This window comes from Telopea speciosissima, chromosome 7 (assembly GCF_018873765.1).
Source record: "Telopea speciosissima isolate NSW1024214 ecotype Mountain lineage chromosome 7, Tspe_v1, whole genome shotgun sequence".
Classification (NCBI taxonomy): Eukaryota; Viridiplantae; Streptophyta; class Magnoliopsida; order Proteales; family Proteaceae; genus Telopea; species Telopea speciosissima.
The window spans coordinates 10408037-10432339 of record NC_057922.1 but is presented as its reverse complement, the minus strand read 5'-3'; the positions used below and the strand labels follow the sequence as shown (position 1 = coordinate 10432339).

Sequence of the window (24303 nt, the reverse complement as noted above, 5' to 3'; positions counted from 1 at the left end):
TCCTGGTTTTACTTCCTCGGTTTTATTTCCGTAGTCCCGAATGCATGCTGTGATTTTATTTCTTAAATTAACTTTGGTAGTCAGGCCTTCGTGATTCTCCGATGTAGTGCTTCATAAGAAGGGAGAGAGCAACTTCTACTTATCTCGGCTGTATCTTGGTCTGACCTTTGGTTGGTATTCTCACAAATTATTTCCATTTATTGGGTGGGCCTGCAGCGTTTACTTTCTTATGCTTGCTTCTCCATTTATTAGATAGTGGTATGTGATTGGAGTTTGAAGTGCGTGCTGATTGAAAATTCCGGATATTAACAAAAGGATTACCTAGGCACTTGCTTCATTTACCGCAAAGATGCATTTTTGCACTTCCTGTTATATATTGAAACACCTTAGAGAGTAGGTGTTCATCTTGGAAATTGTGATATAATGGTACCAACATTTGATTTTGCACAACTTTCAAAATTCTTTGTTGTGATGAAAATGCCACTGGACATCTAACTAACATTGTATGTTTTTGATGATTTGAATGAAAATCAGGTCTATTGGGGGGAGAATGGGGCTAATTTTGCTATTAAAAACTGGTTTATCTTGGCAGAAGCTTCAAACATTCATTGGTGCCTTGGATGTTTGTAATTGCACCCATATGGATCACCTTGTATAGTTGTATCCACAAACAGAGCAGCGCAACAGAGGATTTGCTGATTGAAATAATTGGAATCAGGCTTATTGATTTTATTTAATATAGAACCAAAACCAACTTGAGGAATCGGTACTAGCTAGGAGAGTGACAGCTATGAAGGAAGGCTTGTTATGTGAGTGGGTTTAACATTGATGGGAGGAGGAAGATAACAGTTTATGAAGAGAGTCGGAGAATGTATAGTTTGGCAGTTTCTTGTGATCATTTGTAGATTATGAACCCAAAACTTGGAGAATTCTTTACCTCTTAATTTATAGAAGTTTAACAAGTTCCAAACGTTTACTAAGCCATACCTGAAACTGACGTTGGCTTCATACTGGGTGTGAACTTTAGCAATTTAATATGCTAAAATACAAACAAAATGTGAAAGGGATCGGTCAGTTTTTCTGCGATTGTGTGTCAGATAAATCTGAGTCATTTCGGCTGAAAATTTTGACTTTTTTTTTTTTTTTTTTTTTTAATTATAAATTTTAAAAAGGCTTCCCCTTTATCCTATTATTCCTATTGGAATAATGGGGAAGGAGAAGTTTGAAGGATGCAAAGGAAAAATGTTGCTGGAAAATGTGATGCCTTTTTAGTGTTACAATCTATGTTGGAAGGAGTCAAACTGAAGACTGTCCATATTGGTAGAGCATTAGAGCTCCATTCTCTCTCTAAAATTGCTTAGTTTGGTAGCGTTGCAGTTTTTTTTATCTTATAAAAATTCACATGCATTTTCTCTTGTCACCTAAGACATGGGTTTCATTCATCCTACATTTTCTTCATGAAATTACATGTTATGCAAAGTTGTTACTTTGCTTTGCCATTTAGGGGGTTTCTTATTCTCTAGGTTGATAATTTGGTTTCTAATTCCCGATCGCTGCAGAAGCTTGATATTTATGTTTTTGTATAATTTAATTGAATTTAATTATTTAATATTTAATATTGTCTCCTTCCTTTGCTCACTTCTCCATATAAGAATCTGTCTTTGTCAGCTTCTCCGTACTATTTGTAGTTTGTAACATATATAGATAATAGTATGATACATGGTGTGATGTTGCTATCATGCATATCCACTTGTACTTGCATTTGGTGTGACATGACACTCATAAATTGTACAGAAAACATATTTTCTGATTAAAGGTGCTCCTTTATTGGATGTTGGTCGTTTTGTTCTTTTCCAAGGGAAAATATTGCAATTGAAGGATTGTTATTTTGCTGATGTCTTTGCTGCTGGTGGTAGCCTTATTTATTTTCTTTCAATTTGTTTTTTTTTTTTTTTTTTTTTTTTAAAATTTACTGGCTAAAACTTGAATTTCTACTACTCCAAAATTGCAGGATCTTCTGTCAAACTAATTGGGTATGCCTCCTTCAGTCTCTTCCTCTTCTTTGTTTTCAATATCCATTCCTTTGTTAATAATTGTAGTTATAGAAATTACTGTGTATAAAGATAGATTCTCATTAATTTTTGGTCAAGTAGCATAGTTTTCTATATATGTGCCTGACCCCATTAAGTTGGGATAAGGTTTTATTTGTTGTTGTGTCTCCCTAGGCAGGGCATATTCTCATCAAGTTTTTGGTATTTTTATAGGTTTGCTATTTTCATGCACATCCTTTTCCATGGTATGTGTGGATACATTTTTCTCTTTGGCTCAACGCAGTTGCACATAAAAGGTAGGGAAGTCATGTCAATTTTGAAAAGAAGATGGAATTTTTTGTAATCATGATTGTGTAACTACCTTAAACGTTTACTAATTATGGTAATCATATCTTTTAGATTGTATCTTCATTTTACTTCTTAATTTGATCACATTCAGACATATGGATACCAGTTTACCAATTACATACAATGAATCACTTTATGTAAATACAAGGGTATTTACTTCTTGATTTTTACTGTAGTTTTATTCATAGGATACTTGCTTCTTTAAAATGCTTCAAATATATATAGATGCTTTATGAGTTAATTAGTTAATTTTATTCATGGAAATAGTTTCCTAAATTATAGAATCATATTACTTGATAATAACATCATAATATAAACTAGATTATCTTATATTCATTTAAGTGGTCTAGGTACTTGGATATTTACCCTCTTGGGGTTTATGGTACTTGGTGGTTGCTCCAATTGACACCTCACTCATGCATCTTGATACATGCCTTTGTGTAAGTTATGGAAACCTAATCTGTTTTACTGAGGGGGAGGCTGGTTTATATTCCTAGGTTTACTTTTTCAAGGCTTTCTCATTTCTGGTTTACCATTTCGGTTCTCTGTATTAGTATTAGAGCAATAAATATCCCAATCCATAAACAGTTCAAAAAAGAAATGGTGAAGGTTTTGATTTTATATTATTACATAACATTTATGAAAGTCTTAAAATATAAATCTTTTTCTTTCAACCCATAGTTTCCATTTAAAAAAATTTTTAATTTAGTTAATGTCTTTTCTTGGTTGAATTATCTTGACCCATTTTAAGAAAGGAATTTTCAATGGATACAAAATCTTGATGATCTTTTAAATGCATTAGTCTCGTGTCAACTCAATTGTCATTTCTGTCTCCACAAAATCGCTTGCTACAAACTACGAAGCTTTCTACCATTGCAACTTCAGTGTGTATTTATTAATATTTATTTCTACTCTATTGCCTCTCATTTTTCTATACCATAATGTTTTATGATATGCATCAATATGTATTGAAAAGAGTAAGTACTTGATACTATTCTGCACATTGAGAAAGCTTCATTACTTTATAAAACCAAAAAAAATAGCCTTCCACCACTTAACAAATGCTTACACGTGCATATTTACTAGTATATATATATATATATATCTAGAGGCTATAGTGGATGGGTAGGATGGGAACAGGAGTTTCCAATAACAGCAATAATGTTCTTCTAAACATCCCCTCTCTTGGGTTGCACCCCCTGCATTTTAGAACGTCCACCACCACCATCACCCCCCTTCTTGGTTGTTTGGTCATGATCTGCTCTCCAAGCTGCATGCGTCGTCCACCTCGGCCGGTTGCCTCCGTTATTCACCTCATGATGATCACATGAATCACCACTTAAAGCCAAGTCTCCCTCCCTCCATGGAAAACAGTGAAACAATTAAAGTCTCCATATTCATTTCTTGGGTGTTGCAAGCTAGGTTCCTCTTAAATGAAGGGCAGGAGAAATCTTATATCCAAACAAAGCCCTAACAAATTGCCAACCAATCTCAATCTCTTATCGTACTTGCTTTTACCTACGTTACCAATTCTCTGTCTCTATCTGCTTATGGGTTTGTAAATGAACTAGTCCCTGACTCCCTATCGACCCCATATTTCAGCTTTACTTTATAATTTGCTGGTATTGATTTAAGCTTAAAAACCATAAGCTTTTTAATAGATAGTTAATGGCACATAGAATGCCTTCTCATCAACTCTAATTTGGGGGGGAGGGTTTAAATTCGTAAATTCGTTGCCTCTCTCTCTCTTATTAATTTTTTCTCTTCTCAGTTCTCAAGAACTCTCGCTCATAGTTCAACTCATCAATCCAACCTAATTCATGGCCTGAGGCCCTGGTGGGTTTTGGGGTGACAATGGATCGACCATTGAATTGGGTCAACCACAGTACTGCCTGCCATCCATGGAATGAACCGGATTTACAATTGGGGTGGCAATATATAGATAGGCGGCCTTAGAAAAAGAAAGTACCAACTGTCAGTCAATCGACTCTATTTCCTCGGGTAAAATGTCAAAAAAAGGAAAAACAAAAAGGCTGATTTTCTAGAAGGATCTGTCACACGTGTACGAGAACACTGGGGTAGTTAGTTAACATCACAGAGAGATAAGGAATCTGCTTAAATGTACGCCCGCAAAGAATGGGATCCACATCCTCTACTTCCATTCCTAGTAATTCCATCCTATTTCCAAGCCTTATGAGAGTGCCAACTGGCCTAACTCATATCCAACGGTTGACATCAGTCAAATTCAAAATTTTTTGAATTTCACCCGTGTCATGATTGAACTACCTTAAACCCCCACTCAAACCGGATCATCCTTACTCAAATCGAACCCAACCCAACCTACTCTTAAACCAAACTAGGGTCTAAACAATTCAAACAAAAATCTCCAAATAGATTTGGCTTGTTCTTCTCTTCCTCTTTCAAAAAACGCAGAGCAGAGAAGAAGCCCATAACCACATAAGCTTTCAGGAAAAGACTAATGGAGGTTCTAAACTAAAGCTTTTCGGATTTGCAGAGAAGCAGACGGTGTAGAGGAGAAGATTCAACTAAATTCTGGAGAGAGAAAGGCGATTCAATTGGGATTTTACCACAGAAGCTTGTAGGAATAGTGTGAGATATAGATGGAGAGAAGAGAGTGGATTAAGAGCAAGAAAAAGGAGAAATCCAATTTCCTTTCCTCTTTGCAATTTCCTACTCCTATGTAAGGTTCTCTTTTGGACTTTGAAATTCAAAAGTGAAGAACTTTGATGGATTGCGGGGTTGAAAGATTTCACTAGTTAAACAGAGAAAATGTTGTAAAACAGAGAATCCATTAACAAGTTCTACTCTTTTTTTTCTTTCTTTTTATCTCTTCTCCAGTTACGACTTCTGAATACTTCTCTGCTTTCACTGCTCATGTCATTGGTGGGTCATATGATAAATAAATGTCTGGATCTCTCTATGAAGCTGAGTTGGTCCCCAGTCCTTACTCTTTATAACATGATGTGACCTCAACAATGGTGATTATTCGACTTTTCTGGGGCCAAAACCGAAAGTATATTAGGGTGGAGCAACAAGTCAAAAAAGTATTTCATCATTCTAATCAGATTTCCAGAGATTCGTAGCCTCTATACACTGTAGCCTGGATTTTTTATTAGTACAAAAGAATTAAATTTGATCAAATTGCAAATAGTTCAGCATCTCTTCACTTCCAGTATCCTGACCCTGTGAAATTAAAAAAAAAAAGAAGAGAAGAACGAAATGATGCAACTCGTTTTAGGGCTTTTCAATCGAAATGAAATGGGGATTTCTGAATAGGAGATAAGTTTAGTTTGATAGCATTTTTGGGAAGAAGAAGAGAAGAACGATGGATGGATGGATGAAGCTCTGGGCTTCTCGTTCGAAATAAAGAACGATGGATGGTGACAGATGGTGAAGCAATTTAGAGTTTTAGGGCAACTCAGAGTTTTAGGTCGTCCAGTTCCTTCCGCCCCACTTCCCTCTCACGGTCTCGACGATTTCAACTCGTTTTAGGGGCTTCTCTTGCTCTGCTCTGCGTTTTTGGGAAGAAGAAGAGAAAAACAAAGGAGATATTTGGGGATTTTTGTTTGAAACGATCCAAACCCTAATGCTTGGTTTAAGGGTGGGTTGGGTTCGGTTTGAGGGAGGCCCTTTGAACCGGTTTGAGTGGGGGTTTAAGATGGTTCAATCATGACATGGATGAAATTCAAAAAACTTGAATTTGACTGATGTCAACCATTGGATACAAGTCAGTCCAGATGGCGCTCTCATAGGGCTCGAAAGTAGGATGGAAGTACAAGTGATGGAAGTAAAGGATGTGAATCCCACAAAGAATGGACTCTTAATTTCTTATCAAGTATTTTTTGCAATCCCACTTCTGTGGTTACGAACGACTTTACGAAGACACACCGCTTGCCTGATGCAGGATTGGTCTCCAGTCCCAACCGCCGCCATTGAACTTTGACTAATGTGGATGGCGGTACAATTCATGGTTTGAGGTATCGGTATCATATGGGGGTACACGTACTAGTTTTTCAAGTAACCCATCTGATACTGTGTGGATATTGTATTGGTAATTCAGTACCAACAAGGGATAAAATAGTACAAAAAAATACTTATTTTTAAAAGAAATTCAGACTAAAATTGCATGATCGACCCATACCCAATCTAATACCGTGCATTAAAATCATACAATTGCATGTCCTAATCTTCATCTCTCGTCAAGTAAAGTCTTGCATTCAAAATTGTGATGCTGGTTTACACTAAGGGTGTCAATTGGGACGGTTCCCGATACTTGGGACGGGACGGTACCAGTATCGGTACCAAAAGTGTCAATCCCAGTACCGTCCCATTTACTTAACGAGACCAAACCTAGATCCTAGTCCCGATTACTAGCGGGACGGGACGGTACCGGTTCCTAAACGGTTCTAGGCACTGTAGAAAAAGGAAGAAGTTTAATTGTTCCTAATGGAAAAATCCGATTGTGTTTTCCTCTTTGATTTCCCAAACAAAACCTTATTATCACACATGTCACTGTCACATGGTACTACTGAGTGGAAAAAAGAAAAACCTGGTACATGAAGTTGCTTGCAGGAAGAGAGAGTAGCACTGAACCAGGATTTTGAGAGGGGAGACTTCAAGAGCTGCTGCTGTCCCGTCCCTAATGCATCACAAATATAATTCTTATACCCTATTTTTTCTCCCAAAAAAAAAAATCTTATATATATATATATATATATATATTTTTTTTTAACGGTACTAGTATGTCCGGTACCATTCCGGTACCTTATTGGTATTTCGGTACTGGTACCATTGAGAATCCCGTCCCAGAACCGTCCCGTCCCATTTATCATTTGGTACCAAAATCAGATACCAGTACCGTCCCATTTACTAATGGGACGGTACGGTACCGGGTTTTAGCGGGACGGTATTGGGATGGTTCCCGGTTCCAGTCCCAAATTGACACCCTTAGTTTACACTGGACATGAAATAATTCAAACTTGACGGGACCACCCAATTAAGTTTATCCATGATTGATAGATACTTCATACTCACCTCATGTGGAACTTAATTGGCTAGCTATTACTTTTATTAGATAAAAAAGATCTTAATTAAAGTCATCATCAATGGTTCATGTTTCATCCCCATTTGGAACATATATATGTTCATTATGTTTAAAGTTTTTTGTGTGTGTTAAATACTATACTAAAATTATCCAAACAGGACCCTAGACATTAAATTTTGCATGTAGAGAAGAATTCATTTCCAGCTAGCTTTTCCTGATATTGGTTAATTGATTGATGGACCTACTGCTGCTTGCATGTCCACTTGAGGACTCGTACTGCATGCAGTTTGATCCACAACTTAGACTAGTTGAAAATCTAACTATGGCAGTACAGACCCTGATCCTCTACTGCCGAGCTGCCCAGCAGGATCCTACTGTCAAGACACAAAAAGCTAGGCGGGGAATGACCGCCTTGCCCAAGTAAGGGTAAGGCGGTCATTTACCACTTTACTGTGTCTTGGTAGTAGGGTCCTGCTAGGCAGCTCGACATTAGAGGATCTAAATTGATGGTAGTACGTACTACTGCAAAGTTCAGCAGAAATATAATTGCTCATCAAATTCTGAAAAAATAACCTTGGATTTACAAAAAAAAAAAAAGAAAAAAAAAAAAGGAAAATAGATGTTCTCTGTATTTTCCTTCACACAGCCTTAAACCACATAGAGATTAATTAAAGATGTGATCACTTGAAAATAGTGATAATACATAGAAAAGGAGTAATTAAGAAACAAATATTTAGACCCTATATATTATATTATACTATAGGGGAAGAAGATCGAAGATATACATATATAGGCTATAGTGGATGGATAGGATGGGAACAGAAGGATGATACAACATTTCCAATAACAGCAATAATGTTCTTCTTAACATCCCCTCTCTTGGGTTGCACCCCCTGCATTTTAGAGCGTCCACCATCACCCCTCTTGTCGGTTGTTTGGTCATGATCTGCTCTCCAAGCTGCCTGCGTCGTCTGCCTCGGCCGGTTGCCTCCGTTATTCACTTCATGATGATCACTGGAATCACCACTCATATTCACCACACTCGCAGACATCTCTCTCTCTCTCTCTCTCTCTCTCTCTCTCACACACACACACTAAGGAATTATAATGCTATGGCACTTCACAGGTTGTGACTTGAGAGTGTGATTTGTGGAGTATATGCCCATATATATATATATATATATGCATAAAAAGGTTATAGTGGGGAGAGAAGGGAAGCTATTCTGAGGTAAGCATGACGCATGAGAGATGACGGAAGCATTGATGATTACAACTTAGAAAAGACATAATTAACATAAGCTATATGAGGGTTTGGACCTATAATTAATTATGTAATTGCAACATAAATAATTAATACCCTTAATTAGATGCTTTATTCTGCCTGCTCATCCACAAATTAATGACCCACTTGCCAATTACTCTAATGATATAATCTTCAGATTTGAATTGGAGTTTAATTGGGGCCATCATATCCCCAATCCTATCTGACGTGTAACTTGAAATTCTTTTCTTGCACAACAAGTCATTTGACTCAATATTTAACCCAACTCCACAAACCCAAATAGCCGGTGTCGCTTATCTAAATACCCTTTCGTTAATTTTTAGAGGAATCAATCGTGGATTTGAATGAGACCACAAAACTTAAAACATGGTTTTCTAGGCCGACACCGACACCGACACAGAGAGAGAGCAATACTGCTGTACATACATTATTAAAGTTGGACTTGTGGGCCACACGTACAGGTAGAAGAAGAAATGTTTTGTTGAAATCCAATACCAAAATTTGGAGAACGTATGGACTTTTGATACGGTAAAGTTCTTAAATTACTCCTGCAACCAAAGAAAATACTGAGATTGTTTCAACGACGGATGCATGAAGATCCAGACGGCGATGCTGTAAGTAGTTGGGTTTCAAGTGATATAGTAATTCAGGGACACGAAGATGATTCCTTCTCTTCTCTTCTCTTCTCTTCTCTTAGGGGGTGGGTGTGACCAGATAGTAGATAGGAAATCGGCCGATTAGAATCGGAATTGGCTGGGACTGCTTCCGATTTCTGTCATTCTGTACTGGAATATTCATGCCAAATCCCTTTAAATCGATGAATTTTCAAATCAATTAAATGACCGATTCTAGGGGTTCTTGGAACCGATTCTGTCTAATTCCAATCTGAATCGAACTCGGCAAGATCAATTTCATTCCCAGGAACTTGGTGCCATGCCTATAGGTAAAATATTAATACTTTGTTTCACTCTCAAATTGTATTTTTGTTTTGATGTCTCTATTTGTGCTCTATATATAGTCCCCTGTCGTCCTACACTCATACTTTAGCAACTAGGTAGCATAAGTGGAGAGCAAAGAGAGTAGACATCGATGATCATTGTGTACAGACAAGTGTGAGAGATTTTATGAGTTTCAGTTTTTAGTGTTGGATTAGAAGACTCTGATTTCGATTTCCCATTCTTTGTACATAATAATAGGATATGTAGATTGATGAATCATTTTCTTTTCCATTCTCCCCTACCCTATTTGAGATGTGACTTCCATGGCCCCTCATCCCCTATCAGATCAATTGTGATGGGGAACCACCTGGAATCCTCCTTCCTTCTCTTGTGAAGAGAGTAGAGAGAGAGAGAGAGAGAGAGAGAGAGAGATAGGTTGTTATAGTCACCGGAAACCACCCATTTCAGATGGGCAAAAAATGAAGTTCGATGGAGATAAAAATTCGAGTTTGCTGTTTCATTGCCCCCCCATCCTCATCATTATCAGATTCGAAATTCAATGCCCCAAGGAAGGAAAGAAGTGTGGTTTCACTCATTTGGATACCCCCTCCCTCTCCGTCCATTGTCCTATTCATCTGTTTTAATTTCCTTCTGCGTCGCTGTTCTGATGCTATATATACGATTAGGACTATCCATGGGCCCGGGCCTAAGTTATCTAGGCCCAACCCATCAAAATACAAAGCTCAGAGCGAGAAAGTGGGAGCCCATGGGGGAACTAAAGGCATTAATGCTCAAATAGGATGATGAAAAGCTATTTTAATGTTTGGGAGTTTCCTCATAATCTTTAAATACATTGGTGATGTGATCACCCCCATGTAATGACCAAAACCCCTTGTGGTGTGTACGTAGTAGTATATTTAAAATGTGGTTAGTTGACCTTAAACACATATTTAAAATGTGTGTATAAAATGTTAAAGACTATTTTAATGTTTGGGAGTAGAGTCGGATGAGTCCCCGATCGATTGCTTGGCCAGTTTTCCTCATAATCTTTAACATTTTATACACACATTTATAGATTGATGTATCAAGTTTAAATATCCAACTCTACTAGCTAAGTTCTCCCCCATACTAATAATGAAAGGAGACTTAGGATTTATACTACTAACGACATATAAAAAGGTAGAAAAAAAATAAAATTAGAGAAAGTAGAGTTGGTGGAGAAGGATGTCCATCTAACTAGGAATGATTAGATGTGAACCGTGATCCGATAAATTTACTGATGGCTTTAATCATGCTCTTCTTGACACCCACTCTCTTGGGCTTGAGAAAACCACCCATCTTTGGTGGCACTCTACTCAAAGGCGCCACCGTCTTGGGAGTTTGATCACTTTTGATATACATCTGACGATCATCAGAATTGCTCATTCCTGTTTTTGAGAGAGAGTGAGTGAGGGAGAGAATTGGGGCAGCGAATTGGGCTTTGGATTTGGGAAGAGAGTGAGGGGTGAGAATGTTATTGACAAACAACAAGATTATATATATATATATATATATATATGCCCAGTTTATAATCTCGTCGTAGGGCATGTCAAGGAATTTTGGCAATAACCAATACAAACATGCCACATAGAATAAAGTTAACAAATAGAAAAAGAGGTAATTAAACAGTGTCTGAAAGGATCAGAAATAGAAAAGCAAGAATTAGGTTTGGTAGCACAAAGACGCGGGGGGACGGTGGAACAGAATGTTGGAGTCTTGTCTTATTACCCAAAAAAATAAAATGTTGGGAGTCTTGGGACCACTAATCAGCACAGTTGTTGTTCTATATTTGAGGTTCACGAATCATCAACATATTTGTGCCTGATGACGTCAGCAGCATGTAGGAGCACGAAAGAAAATTAAAGAAAAAAGCAGCCATATAATCTTTGTTTTCTTAAAACTCGGTGAATTGATTCAGAATCTCAAATCTCGGCTGATTCTGTTCAATCTAATTTCTGATCATGTCTGAGGTTTTTAAAACTCCAAACCCGGGAGCGGGACCAGTTTGTTTCATCGATTTTTGATTTGAATGCGACAGAAAATCAATGAAATCGATCGAGAGACTTGGACGATATCTTAGAAAATGGAATCAATTCCGACAGAGCTATGACTTTTCATTAAAAAACACTTGTAAATCTTACTTCAACAGATAAATTTCATTAATTTTATATTATCGTCAATTCCGGTGAGCTCGATCCATGATCAAGAGTTTTGACTGGCTTTTGACTGCTCAACTGAATGACTCAACTGATCCATCAGTCCAACTCTGTCTCTCTACTGAGGAATGGTCTCCCTCCCTCACAGATTGCCTCCCCTAGGGGTGTAAAAAGAATCGTTATCTTCTCCTGTTGCAACACGCACTATACTGTATCGTGCGGTACTGCAAAGGCCATATGACACAGTAGACCCCACATGGTACACATGACCTCTGTAGCTACCGCACGATACAATACAACATCGTGCTATAACAGGAGAAGATAAAAATTCGTGTAAAAAAGCCTGCCCAGCTTGAACCCGCCTTGAGCCGTGATAGGGCTTGGGCCTGATTTTTTAGCTCGCCCTTGGGCTTAATAGTTTCCTGACCCTGGCAGGGCCGGGTCTAAGTTGATGCCTCGGGTTGTGCTTGACTCCCCCAAGCCCGACCTATAATTACTGAATTAGAATTACAATTCAAGATCGGGCTTGGGTTGAGGGATTGTTAGACCCTGACAGGGCTGGGCTGGGCTGGGCTTAGGCTGAAAAATCCCTAGGGTTTGGTTAGGGTTTAGTACAAGCCTGACCCATTGACATCCCTAAGCTTCTCACATTGCTAGCGCCCATAAGAGTCTCTCGTATTTAATTTTTATGGATAAAGTTCAACAATTTTGTTTTGTTTTTATAGACATTTTGAGATGAAGAGGAACATTCAACTTTTATATTTTTTAAATTATCAAGATACCCATGGGAAGGGTTTATTGTACAAATTAAAAAAATTATCTTAAAGAAGGCCTGAAATTCATTAATTGAGTTTATATTACCATAAAATATCCTATGTTTTAAAATGACTCGAAAAGAAAAAAGAGAGAGATTGATTTGGCTATATTTTATGCATTTTTTTTGGCACTCTGGGTCTCACCCTTGAAAAGAATTTTTCAATCAAATTATTTGCCAAATCAATGTCCACATTCTATAGCATTAGATATTACTCAGAAGAAGCTTCGTATGTGGTTTGGTTAATTAAAGGATCGAGTTTACCCACAGTGACTGATATCTCATTCATTGAAGGGTGGGAATGGGTATCAGGAGGGTATTCTAGAACATAAACAAAATCTTAGGAAGAGTTTGTGAACCCTAGTATGGTGGGCCAATTGTCCTCTATGGCTGGAGAAAAACTTTTTCCAAAAATAAAGGTAAAAAAGAAGTAAGAATGTGAACCGTCAATATAAGAATGACATCATCGATGACATTGCGAATCGGGATCACAGGTCAACCCAAAAATTGCTGGTCAACCTGTGGGTTGACCCTGATCGATCGGACCGTCAATTGGAAAACAGCTACACCGATCGCATTTAAAGAATGTCATGGCCACGAGCACATGTGTGTATTAAAAATCTTTGAAAAAAATCTATACAAATGCTTGGAATGTCCTAAAAGTCCTAAAAAAATTGTACACTTTACTAGAAAAGTCCTAGATACATTTTTATAAATACACCTCCCTCTCATTTTGAAAGACAAAACTTAGAAGCCTTAGAGAGCCTCTAAAATTTCTGCAAAATCTCCACCTAAGTGTCCAAAGAAATCTTAGAAAATTTCAACAAACAAAAAATCAAATAAAATGGCCTTAAGAACCTTAGGAAACCCGCCAAAAAATCTTTAAAATTTTCATTTAGTGTAGGAATTCCAGATTTACATTGAGAACACTATTTCGATCCATCAATGGCTTCAAAAATAGGCGAGCTGGTAAACTTTCTTTTTCCTATTATTTCAATTAATTTGGTTTAATATTGAAGGAATAAGAGGTAAGCAATCATCAAATGGTCGTTATTGCCCTAAGCAAAAGATTGTCTATCACCAATTCGATCGAGGTGTCTCCATAAGGAAAACTAAGCACGGTTGGAAAAAAGAGAACATATTGTACTTTTAAGCTATTGAATTGTTAGGAGACCACTTCCATTACAATTCCAATGGCTAATGAAGGACAACCACCCAAAGCCTATCAACAGAAACCGTACGTAGAACAATACTTGAATTTGTAAAACGAAAGTGCTCTCTCAGACTGACAGGATTTCATATCTTCAAATATATTTTTTCATTTACAAGGAATGGACTTAGCTTAATTTTAAGAATGAGGTCTAATCAAAATACCTTAAATTAACCGTGTCTGGTTTCACAATAATTCTTTACGCCGAGTCAAATTCACGGATTCGTCTTGAGGAGGACCAATTCTTCCATTTATATTGTTAGTCGATCTTTGAGGTCAGTGCCTTTATTGAGTAGTTCTTTTTTTTGATCGACGAGACCATTTTTGTTTTTTTTTTATTTTTTGGTTTTGATATCAAGGCATTTTTTTTTTAAGGGGTCGTCATAATCAAACCATTTGAGCGGGCATGCCTATTTATTCCCACTTTTGTTGTAAAACTTTCTCTTACAGAATCGATACTTTTTTCTTGGGATTGGTGGTGAAGGGGTTTGTTTGTGGGTGGAGCTAGCTTTAACCCAACCCTCCACTCAGCTACAAAATCAATTAGGAAGGCAGGCAACGTACACAATGTTATACCGGAACCCACTAATTACAGCAGTGGTGTGGAAAAACAGAAGATCACAAGAATTTAACCCAGAATTGAATCTCCTCTTCAGGGAGGAGGGAGGTACCGTGGATGCCAATTGCCTCAAAAGGATTTGCCTTGACCTATAATTGATGGAAGAATTGCTCCCCAACTCGGTGATCAAAGAAGTTAAGCTACGACTGAGTTAACTGATTTATGATCACTCTCTCCCGATTCAAATTACCAACAAAAACGAAATGTAAGCTTAGTCCAAAGAGAATGAGCTTGCAATCAAAACTTATCAGATTCCAATATTTTAGCATATATAGCTTCTTCATAAAAAGGCAACATGGACTATTTCTCTTCAAATTTTTTTAGACTCCTCTCAGGATCTCTGTTCGATCAAGTTCGTAGGTTTTTCTCATTGGGGATCGAAAATGACGACCTCAGCCCTGCCCGAACACACTACCCGGGTGGGGGTGAGATTATCATTTCCGTCCTCCCTATGAGAGAAACCTATGAACTTGACCGGACAAGAAACCTAAGAGAAGAAAAATTCGCATTTCATATATAGGAAAAACTTATATACATATATCCCTTTGTAGGTTCTACTCTCATTCATATTTATTTGATAAACAGAGATGGGTAGCAGTACTCATATTAATTACTAACAAGAAATTAAAAAGAAGAAAGGAGACTTGGTACTGCAGCTTTACCACCGAGGACTTCAATCATACGCTTCTTAACATCTCCTCTCTTAGCCTTAGGAACCCCACCCTTCTTTGGGGGCACCTTATACCACGCCGGCTCCGTCCGGTGGGCTTCATGACCACTTCCGATATCCTCTTTACCATCAGAACTGCTCATAATTCTGTAGTTGTCCTCGAGTGAGTGAAGGAGGGAGGTAAGTAGCTAGCAAGCTAGTTGTGGATGGATAATTAGAGGGGTAGTCAGTCCAAGCTTTCCTTTAAATAGGGAGAGAGATAGAGAGAAAGGAACCGTGTTTGGTATCTTTTAATTTCCCTTTGAAAACAAATTGGGCTTTGGACTTAGACCACACTTGTAGATGAAATCTATGATTAGGACACGTGTATGATCTACCAGTGGAGTGTCAAAGAATTTACTCAAGAGCTAATAGAAATGTGCCACATAGAGTAACGTTAGGGTTAAGCAGTGTTGAAAGGAATCCAAAACCGAAAAACAAAAAAAAAAAGGTTGTAAGCTCTTCTTCACAGTTCACACCGGCTCCGTTTGTTGTTCAAATCTTTGACTCTGACGTTCACGAATCAGCACATTTGTGCCTAATCATGACGTCCACAGCATGACTAAGCGCCACCATGGTACCCAAGGTCACTAACAATATTAAATTAAACCCCAAACATTTTTACCAAAAATACCCCAAACATAATTGCTACAATGTCAAATTTAATTGATTCTGTTGTATTGGGGTTACAACAACTACAAGTTTTGTTTAACTTTACCTCTTGTTTAGATACTTAAGCAATATCGATTTAGAATAACCATAGTGTTCCTACATATCGAAATTGCAGTCAAAGCCAAAAATATGCAATCATCAACAAAGAAAATGTGGGAAACCAGAGTTAGGGCTGGCCATGTCTACTACTAATCTGAAAATCAGGTATTAGAGGATTGAGAGACTACATACACAAGAAGAAATAGTGTGTTGAGGTTTCTTTACATAATTTAATAAATATAAGGATTAAGAGGGCACCCTTGCTGGAACCCTCTTAATTTGCGGGTGATAAGCCTAATAATAGAGCCAATGGTTTTTAAATGGTAATCTACTTTAGAAACACATTGCATGAGTCAATGCACTCAAGTACTATTAAATCCAAATTTATGAACGATTTATTACAAAAAATCTTATTCAATTTTATTGTAGACTTTGCACAAATCAAACTTTATTGCCATACATCTAGTTTTTCTCCTCTTTTTTTCTTTCTTTCGAATGGAATATTGCAAGACCTCATGAGTCACATAGATATTATCTAATATGGTTCGTGAGGCAATGAAGACACTTTGGAAGGGACTGATAGAAAGAATATCCCCGGACACAGTGGGGGGCGTAATGATCCCCTATGCTCCCCCACAACCAGAGCAGAGATTAATTGAACGAAAATGACTCATCTCATCAGTACAAGGTTCGTTTGCTTGGGAATCAAAATGATTTCGGCCATGTTTAAGGCCCAAAGCATATATACCCATTATTGATAAAGCATTGGGTAGTCACAATCACATCATTTCCAATAATGCCCCAATTAGAGTAACAAAATTAAGCAGACATACCATCCAAATTAGATGGTTCATTAGTACCAATTTGGAAAGTCATCTTTTTAATTTCAATATCAGTGAAGGGACTACATAGACCAGAACTTTGGTCGTAGAGTCCATTAGGTAATCATTTTTATTAGTCGGATTAGATGAAAAAACAAAGACTCAAATTAGGGAACCATATGATTATTCAACCCAGACTGATCGAGCAGGTGATGTTATGTGCCTACTTAAACAATAGGGCCTGGCCAATATTGAGTTCAAAATATTGGCCCACCTGATCTCAGCCCACCGACCCCAGCCTTACATTAAGTGAGACATAAAAAAGGAATAATTATCACCTCTAATTCATGGGCACATCCAATTGCTCTAATGGCGGAGTGGACCCCACCTTGGCCAGTGTTTTTGGGCAAGGGGTAGGGTAGTCATTTTTGCCCCCATGTGAGGAATTGGAAGAATTGGAGGAGATAACGATTCCATAAAAAAGTAAGCTAAAACATTTCCTTCACTAATCGTCTAATCATATAAACTAACTAAAATTAGTAGGATACATATGCAGTTACATTTGAAGCACAAAATAAAACCAAGCCGACTGGTGGGCGTACTCAGTGCACAAGCTTTACCTTTGCTTTGTGTAAAGGCTGTTCCTAAGACTTGAACCCATGGCCATTTCGTCACAATAGAACAACCTCACCGTTGCATCAAGGTCTACCTTCTAACTAAATATATAATAATCAGAGAAAAAATGCTAATTTAATGGGCAATCTTAGACTCTCGTCAATGATCCAGTCCAAGATTATCCTATCAAAGTGGTCTTCCAAGATTAAGTACTTAATGTTTATCCAAAAACCATTAAAATGATTACACTCTTTGTAAGAATATTGAAGCAATATAATATTAAAAAGCAAAATCCTTATCATAAATAATTATTAATTAACAATATTATAACATTGAAATAAGAATCCAGTAGCACCTAAAAATCATAAAGAGTGATATTGTTCACAGTTTGGTGATGGGAACTAGTGATTGCTCTATCCATCATGTGTAGGGGTGTCAATCGGTCAAGCTCGGTCGGGTTTGGTCAGGCCCTTAGTTAGTAAGTTCGGGAACGGCAATTGAACGGGAACGGATACGTACGGCAATTAAACGGACTAGACGGTAATAATACTTTTTAAAAATTCGGCTTCATAAAACGCGATACGGTAATAATACGATACGCGTTTAATATGTGTATAATACGGCATAGACGCGGCAATAATACTTTTAAAAAACGGGCATATATTCATTATATAACATGCATTCACCACCTAATAAACAAAATAATATCATGATTTTATAAACTAAAATAAACACAATAATATAATATCTTATATTACATCTCTAAGATTAGCACTTAAAATATCAAAATATCAATAAAGTAGTCTCTAAACGATAAAATATCAATATAATAGTCTATTACATCTCATCAAACATAAAAAAAGTAAGACATAATGTATTCTGGAACCATGAAAACCCCATAAAATAGTCTCTAATAGGAACAAGTCCCATAAAATAGTCTCTAACAATAACAAATCCTTCATGTCATAAAGAAGGAAACCATCAATCATTGATATCTAATGGTTCTTGTGTCTCGGTTGAACCATGTGTGAAAGGAGTCTGTGAGAGATTGCGCAGCTGACTTAGAGTGCCACCATATGTTGGAGTTTGAATACTATCACTGTCTCGTGCATATTCTCCAATCCCAAGTTCTCTATGAAGCCAATGCATCATCTTCCATTCTTTCATACGAAATAGAGAAAGGGATACTAACCACGTGGAAGAAGTTCTTCCAAGAACAACAGGAAAGAAGAAATAAACAAGGAGAAACGCCGCCGCCGCGTCGCCGCTGCCGCCTCGTTGCCGCTGCCGCCGCTCGCCGCTGCCGCTGCCCGCCGCCGCTGCCGCCGCCTCGCCGCTGCCGCCTGCCGCCGCCGTGCCGCCGCTGCGCCTATCTTGTGCGTGAAGCTTTGACAATAGCGGTGTTGAACGGAGATGGAGGGGCTGCCGCTGCTCTTGAGTCTTGCCTTCTAGGGTTGGACTTTGGAGTGAAAACGCAAATCACAAAAGAAGGGAAAGTGAAATCGTGAAAAATTCTAATCTTTGGGGGTTTTTTTTTTTTTTTTTTTTTTTAAAAACATTAGAGTAAAACTTAAAAAGTATAAAACGTATAATACCCGAATTATATGAGTATAATACGCGATCGGTTAAAAACACATTTTTTATAAAAATACAGAAAGTGCGGGACGGGAGTATTATTCGTTCAAAAATTCGGGTACGCGTATTATACGCGTACTTACTAACTAAGGTCAGGCCTAGCTAGGTCTTATGATGCTTAGAGCCAGCACTGTGTCCACTCATTTAAGTATTCGGGTCGAACCTGGTCAGGCTTCGGGCTATAATTGATTTAGTGTAATCGGGCCTTAACCGAGCTATGGGCATGTTTAACTCTAAATGGGCCTTTTAACAAGTAAGAGTAAGAGAATAAGTAATTTCTATTTTTCTTCCTCACTTCCTAGGTTTATTAGTTTTTTTTTATCAACAGTAAAAAAAAAAAAAAAAAAATCCTAACCATGTGGCCTTCAAAATATGGGTAAATAAATTAATCAAGAGATCAATCAAAATCCAACATCTTCTAAGCTTACTTATGCTACATGGGATCAAACTACTGCAACAGTTTTGATATGAGAGTTAGAGCATATTATAACATATATGTGTGTATTAATAACCTAATCCATCGACCAAGAGTTGAAAATTTTCAAGACCCATATTAAATTAAAACCTGATCCATCATCGAAAAATCAAACACGCCACTAAAATTTATAAATATTTAGTTCACAAGGTTTCAAAACCAGTAAATAGATCTAGCTAGGTCAGGCTAGCATCCAATCAGTCCAGTCGGGCGTTTGACAAACTAAGACCCCACACCGGGGCCACCTGGTTACAAAACATGTCAAGTTCGACACGTTTAATAAACAGGCCGGATTGGGCTGGGCTTTAGCTGGGAGGGTTCGGTCGGTTCTGCCGATCCAGGCCGGGAATTGAATTGACACCCCTACAGTCGTCTCGTCTCTCTTATTATTGTTTAAAAGGGCAAAAGAGGAATTAAATACGCTCAATGACAGCTATATGCCAGGATTTCTGTGTCATTGGATTCATAATTTTATCCTTAAAAAACTAATAAATGGACTTCCCATGTATCCATCCTCCATCAATCGTATATCTTGAAGCCAGGAGGAGGACCAAATGCATCCTTTCTAGAAGAAGCTGCTAGCTGTACATGGTAAGTTTTCTCACTCCTTAAAATTGGTTTTCTTCTTTATCCGTTCATTACATATAATTCTATTCTTACTTTTGAGATCAGGGTCCCAATTGAAATGCCTTTTTTTTTCTACCACACAGCAATGTGTAGTAAATGAATGATGAAAGAAGCGTTCTTGACGATATTTATGATTTCTAGAAGACTTGAAAATGTGCTAATGGTTCACTAGCAAGTCCAATTGATTTTAACAAAATTTTTTTTTTTTGGGTAGAATTTTGAATAATGGGATTACAAAAAAAATCACCTCCTTAGTGGGAGTACTGACCCTTTACTCTGCAAATAATCGATCCAGGGTACCTTAATTGGCTTGATGAGACGGACTCTAATGCTCTACTGCCGAGTTGTTCGACAGGACCTACTATCAACACACAGCAAGACGGTAAATGATCATCTTACCCCTACCTGAGCGCCTTGCCCAAGTTGGGGTAAGGCGATCATTTACCGCCTTGCTGTGTCTTGACAGTAGGGTCCTACCAGGCAGTTCGGCAGTAGAAGATCCAAATTGTGATGAAACGCTCTTTGACTAGGTCTTCCCTCAATCTCATGATTTTTCTTCCAATGTTTCTTTTTTCTGAGTTTGATGATACTAATAACGACTACAATTAGTTCAACCAGTGAAGTGGAAATCCTGGGAGATCTGTTTTATGGATGAAGAGTTTGAAAGAGGATTTCATATATTTGAAAATTGGGATTTTCTTGATGGTTGACATTCTTCAAGGTTTTAAATAATTTGTAATTTTACTTTTTTGTCTTTTTATTATTTTATATTTTTTCTATTAGGGTAAATATTGTTATTTCACATACGTACCCAACATAAAAATATCACTTATTGATAATGACATAATGATATATCATTTTCAAATTATTTTTGAAAACTCTTACGTACCCCTAATTTAAAAAACATTTGAAAATTAGCTAGTTCTTTCTTTGCAAATTCTCTTTTGTGTTCTCTCATACACGTGTCCTTCAAGAGTGCGAGTGTAAGTCCGTACCTCCGTTTGGACGGTTGGTTATTCTTCTTGATGTAGAGAAAATTTTTGAAGAATTTCTGAATCATTTGGATCGGAAGAAGTCCACTCGATCGAATATAAGATATTAATTTTCCAATTCAACTTTTGATGGTCATAACTTTTCACTAGAATTTTCATTACCTTGAGGATTCGAGGGTTGTGAGCGTTAGAACAATATCTAGCCCCCATACTTCCTATTGCATAAGTTTCTCAGGTCATCAGGTAGCTGCAAATGGCAAGTTTATAACTCTACATGCGGGTTGAACCAGATCCGGACAATTTCCTAGTTGAACTCGATTGAATCAAGGCCTAAACACCATGGGCCTTGGTTGTTTGTCTAAGTAGTTCATCTTAGAAAGTACTACACATTTTGCAAAATAATTGATCAACACAAGGTCATCCTCTTTCTGGCCACATTTAAAACCATTACTAAGTAGGCCTGTAAGCGGATCGGATTCGGCTTAGATACGGATCGGATGTAATCGGATTCGGATATTTCTTGGTCAAATTCGAATACCTCTAAACCGATTCGGATGGATTCGGATGCGCATCGAATTTGGATTTTCGACCATCCGTTTACACCTCTGCCTTGTGTAACCCGAACCTTCCTCCCCCTAGTGGATACAATTTACTCACAATCCATAGTTTTAGATCATGATTATCTTTTCCTCATATTCTAGAACCTGCTGAATCTTCAAAAACCCTCAAGATCATTATTTACTTAATTTTTTATAATTAAGTATTCGGATTCGGATTTTTATTAGAGTATTTGGATTTTTTTTCAGATATCTCTAAACAAATTCGAATGCTCTGAAACAGATACGGATGCGGATTGAATTCGAACTTTCGATTTGCCATTTACAACCCTACTACTAAGTTTTGTAAAGTGGGTGAATTGATGGAGAGAGAGAGAGAGCAATAAGATTAGGAAACTTGGGAGTTAGATTATTGAGGAAATTTCAGATCCATTGAGGGGCCCTTACCTATCTAATCCGACAAATTTGGGAATAAACTGAAGCCACTCCGCACTCACTCCTACTAAAATAATGTCAAGAAGGAAGCTTAACTCCGCATGTTGGACAGATTAATTAATGGACCATAAAATACATATATATAGTTGGGGATGATGAACGTGCTTAATTTTGTAGATAAAAATGGGTTTGGGGTTGTTTACACGTCGCCCTCATAGATAGAATGGAATATTATATGTCCAGCTTATTGATTTGAAGGTGGGAAAAATAGACTGAAGGACCCACACACACACAGAGTCGAGGAAAAATTCAAACTCTGCCTTTTTAAAGAAGTTTTCCAATTAATAATATTCATCACTTTAGTGATCACATCAAATCTTTGACTTTCAATTCCAACAACATATATAGTTTCTTTGATGATCTACCAATTTTGCCATGTTACATCATGATGCTGTAATTTTAATTGTTGGCTACATCAAAATGTATATATCACTTGTCAAGTTTTAGATTCTCTTTTATATATCAGGAAAACACATTCTATGTATGTTTGTTTGTGTTAGTGATAAGGATAAAAGTTTTATCCTTATCACTAACAATTTGGAGGTCAATTCCACATTGGTTACTAACAAGTCTATAGCAGTCCCCCCTTATATGCTTGGGAGTCCGTCCACCGAAGAGCTTGAATTTTTAGGATAAAAACTTTACATGATATCAAGCGCACATCCATATGTCTACAATACAACCTGTCATATGTGTGTCTCTCCTCCCCACCCCCCACCCCCCACCCCCCACCCCTACCCCTACCCCTACCCCTACCCCTACCCCTTTATACACTTGGGAGTCCCTTTGGAGATTTATCCCTCAGGGGCAGTCCCACATTAACTACATATTTCTTTAGAATTTGAAAGATCTAGAAAGAAGAAACTAAGGAGAAAGAATGAAAAAAGAGTTAAAATGGTTCCATGTCAATCTTCTTCAATAATTGCCGTCTTTCTCTCCAAGATTCTTGTAGGATATTTGTTTCTTTTCTTTCTAGGATTCATTGAATGTCAGAAAATGATTTTTTTCAAACCATTTGTTTTTTCTTCCTTGCTTTAAATACTATGAAATCGGGGGGAAGGGGACCACTTTACCAATAAACAGGAGAAGAAGAGAATATTGAGTTTAATATTACTTTATTTATATATATGAACATATCATTCAACTAATATATATACAATACTATTTACATTGCATTCATTTTGTCCAAAAATACCAAAGTTTAGGATTTACTCCATATGCACCCACCCCCTAGCTTTCAGAAAGTCCACATAGGACCAGCTAGCACTGGGTAATGGATGCTCTTGCTTAATTACATCGCATTCACTTATAAACTGGTGACCACCCCCCACCCCAAAAAAAATAAAATAAACTCTGCAACTATATATCTTAATTACTGGCTTAATTCTGTACGTGGATGAGGAGATGGAGACGAAGAAGCTGCGAACACCTTGGGACAAGAGTGTTGGTGACGAAATCCAGCGAAGCAAGCCTTTATAAGGTGATGAGCAATGTAATCAAACATCATCTTCTTCACGGACCTCCTCTTTGCTGGAATTACTGATGACGATGACCCTCTCTTTCGTAGCTCCTCCTCCTCCACCCATGCTGCCCTCCTCTCGGCTCGCACCACTCCCATCTCACCTTCATTCCACTCCACCATTTCCTCTCTTTCCTTAATTACCTTCTTTCTCGTTTGTTTGGTCTCCTCTACTCTCTACTTAAAAGGGGTAATAAGGCTTTTGGTGGGATGCTGAAGTATGTATGGCTTCAGAGATAGGGTCACTAAATAGGTGGTGGGTGATTGATTAATTAATAAGGGTACGGCCTTTTTCTTATGTCAGGGCAGCCAATTGGCCTTACGTCATCTTACGTCATCCAAGGGTCTCAAATCTCTGCTCTGTAAATGCACTCTTTATTCCTTTTTGTTGACGACCCGACCCGGCTCGGATCTCACACTTCCAATTTAAAAAAAAACGAAAGCAAAACCAGTCGTCTTCCTCCTTCTCTTTCCCTCTTCGCCGCCTCTCGCTGTTGCTGGATTCCTGCGCCAAGAACCGAAAGAGAGGTGAGTTCTAGGTTTTGAAATTTTGGGTTCAGAACCCATATCGCAGAGGAGGTTAGGGGAAGAGAAGGACGGGCGTACCTGCTCTTGTCTTCACCAC

General features: G+C 37.7%; 1 long non-coding RNA gene across 1 annotated transcript in view; it reads left to right on the top strand.

Moving 5' to 3' along the window:
- The window catches only part of LOC122669969, a 38447-nt gene extending 28511 nt beyond the window's left edge, over positions 1 to 9936 (top strand). Inside the window, exons 2-3 of the long non-coding RNA XR_006334108.1 lie at positions 5346 to 5349; positions 9811 to 9936. This is a non-coding gene — a long non-coding RNA (uncharacterized LOC122669969). The remainder of the gene's footprint in view (positions 1 to 5345; positions 5350 to 9810) is intronic.
- Positions 9937 to 24303: the final 14367 nt, after the last annotated feature.